The sequence below is a fragment of the Pelmatolapia mariae genome, linkage group LG16_19 (assembly GCF_036321145.2).
Source record: "Pelmatolapia mariae isolate MD_Pm_ZW linkage group LG16_19, Pm_UMD_F_2, whole genome shotgun sequence".
Classification (NCBI taxonomy): Eukaryota; Metazoa; Chordata; class Actinopteri; order Cichliformes; family Cichlidae; genus Pelmatolapia; species Pelmatolapia mariae.
In genome coordinates, this window is record NC_086241.1 from 39,295,391 (window position 1) to 39,298,508 (window position 3,118).

Below are 3,118 nucleotides of genomic sequence, written 5' to 3' on the forward strand. Positions count from 1 at the left end.
GGTTGAAGCACCAGTCAGTGGTCTGATTGCAGTTGTGTACAGACCTCCAGACTACACTCTGAGGCCATTCCTGAAAAACCTGGTAAGCCTATTAGACTCATTAGAGATCATGGACTGTCATCCCATCATAGTGTGTGGTGATTTTAATGAGAATGTTTTATCCAGTGCAAACAAACCAATCCTGGAGCTGTTTGAATCTAGGGGATACGCACAGGTCATCACTGCCCCTACCACAGAGAAGAACACACTGCTTGACCTAATTTTCATTTCTCAGCCAGAGCGATGTCTCCATTCTGGAGTCATGAAGACCTACCATAGTTACCATGACCCTGTATACTGTGTATTGTCCTGTGATGATTCATGATCTAGATCTTTGAATACAGTAAGTAATTTCTATATTTTTGAATGACTTAAGAAAGTAGAGCGATATTTAAAAGTTGACTTAAGAAAAAGCGCCCTGCATTGCAATATAATGTTTGAATTGTCTACATAAAATACAATTAAATGAATTAAGTAATGATATCAGTAAAAAATGACAATTTTATGTATTACAGAAAATCTAAAAATGAGAAATCTATGAATGTCAGAAAAATCAAATATAGCAGTTTAAAACAAACAGTGTAGGCATATCCTCTCTGCAGCCAAGCTTCAAAATCCTGCCAGGCTGCCCCAGTCTCACTGTGGCTGGGAGGGAGGGAGGGTGGACCAGAGGATTGCCCACACAGCAAATAAATGTTCAACAGCTTCTTCATTGTTTCTGAGAGAACAACACATACTAAAGGTTGCTTTAAAAAAAAATAAAAAAAATAAAAATAAAAATCTAATTACAGCAATAATGACAGTTAAGCCAGTTTATCTGTGCCTCTATTTTGAAGTAATATTTACAAAAATGTTATTGATTTCAGTTTGTTATAATCTTTAAACTTTTTCAAAAGTATATCATTATATTTTTGGACAAATCTTTCAATGAAACATACATTTTTATGAGCTTTTATCATGTTTCAGCCAGTGCATTTATCAGGGTGGGTCTGGGTCTGGGATGATAAATGCACTGGCTGATAACTGCACATTTCTGGCCAGAAATGTTTCAGCAGTGTTACATATGCACTACATATGTTAAACTTGCTTTTTGTTACCAGTTGATACCCTACATTTGTATAGACATTGGGTGGTGTGAGGCTGGGGAGTTGAGTGGAGTGGGTAGGTGGGAGTTGAATGTGGGTGGGTACGGTGGGAGGTTGTTAGGTTTTTTTTTTTTTTGTTAAGAGAGACACAGTCCTCCTGTGTCTTCTCCAAGCTTCACATGTAAAATCCAACAGTGTGAAGCACATAGCAGCCAGAAACTGTAATGCCACAGATCAGAGAGGCTTCATCATCACCATCTTCGCCGTACGATCAGAGCATGAGACTTCACATCTGGAGCACAGGAGAGATTCTGTGATAAGTCCTCCTTCTAGCTTGTCCCACAAGCAGTCGGTGAGATTTACTCACAACAAAAAGGGTTAATGACATTATTTTCACGAAAACATGTATTAATTCTTTGTAAAGTGTTTAAATTGTGTTTTCACTTGACCTTAGGAGTGTTATTTTGAGTGTATTTTAATATCTGTACTCAGGTGTTTCCCTCTGTGATCCATCCCCTTCAGAGCTGAGACACTCAGGACTGAACAGACTGCACAGTTTCTGTGACTGAGCCTCCAAAACATCTTCTTTGAAACCACACATGATAGAAGGGCTTTATATTTGCAGCAGCACTACTAAAGGTATTCAGTTTATTACAGGATGTGTTTGTTTCTTAGGACCAGCTCTAAGTGCACACTACCTAACATATACACCTTTCTGTTCATTACAAACCAACTACTCTGGATCATATGGCCAGTCGGCAGGAATGTTGCTGCAGGAAAACATCCCTGCAGATCACCATCATTGTCAGACTGACTGTGCCTCCTCTGTGCAGTGTCAAGATCCTCCCTAAATGAGTGTGTAAGTTCATTATTTTATTCCCTTTGACAAGACAAGTATCACTGATATTTACATTTACAACTACATATGTTCCTGTTTTCTGCTCCTCAGCTATCCTGCTTCTGTGCTGCTTGCCACACATCAAACACTGGCCGGATGACAGGGAGGATCCACTCTGAAGTCACTGGACATGATGAGGATCATATGGGACTTTATAGTTTCACAGAAATGTTGTGCTCTTTGATTACAGGTTTTAAATGGACATAATGACTGCCTCTCTCTGATCTGACAGGCTAAAGGATTGTTTTCATTGTTAGTGCTCTGTACAGTGTATGCTTATTTAATATTTCATCACAGAGCAAACCTTTATTTATTTAACATATTTTTATTTTGTTTTAATGTTGAATTAACTGTGGGGATTTTTTTAAGTGGGCACTCGGGATGTCATATGACCAGAAATGTGGTAACTGTAATTCAACAGTATGTAAAGAAAGAATCTGCTAAGAACAAAACACAGACAAAAAACCCCAAGAGAACTCAAATTTGTTCCATGTAATCCAATCTAAAACATTTTAAACTGCTGAACAGCAACACAAACAGTGTTAAAGAAACAGTGTTAACAGAATAATTATGATGAGTTTGTACCAAAGTTTCAGGTCACATGGCACACCTAGTGTGTAGTGTGGGGTATCAGCTGGTAAGTATAGGTTTTTTCATATTTGTGTCCTTAGAGTTCAGATAGATAAAGCCTTGTGTATAATAATTAGTCATAACCACAACTCAAAGTCAGGGACTAACTAAATTTGGGACTTCGTGTCTGAGCCCAGGTTAAAACACAGTGTTAAAAAGCATTTAGTGGCATGGCTGAACAATGCTGTAAACTAATGATACGTATTTATCCATGTTCACAAAAAGGACTAATGTGTTCATTTGATTATTTGTATGTGTTAAACTGTGTCACCACCTTAGGCTTTCGTTTGAGTTCACTCAAAAATCTCTATACAGTTCTCTTTTACCACTGTGTGGACACTGTTTACAATAAAACATAAAAAAGAATGAGTAATAAAAAGATGTGTAGACAGATCAGTAGATTCAGTAGACCAATATTAACAGCTGTTCAGCCATGTTCTACGAAACCAACACAATTTAAAGGTTC

The 3,118-nt window shown here is 37.7% G+C and overlaps 1 long non-coding RNA gene across 1 annotated transcript; it reads left to right on the plus strand.

Annotated features, from left to right (window-relative positions):
• The first annotated feature begins 1,331 nt into the window (after positions 1-1,331).
• Positions 1,332-2,798, plus strand: LOC134646048 (uncharacterized). Its single transcript, XR_010096614.1, has 3 exons — positions 1,332-1,763; positions 1,880-1,983; positions 2,074-2,798. It is a non-coding gene; the product is annotated as an uncharacterized LOC134646048 (long non-coding RNA).
• Positions 2,799-3,118: the final 320 nt, after the last annotated feature.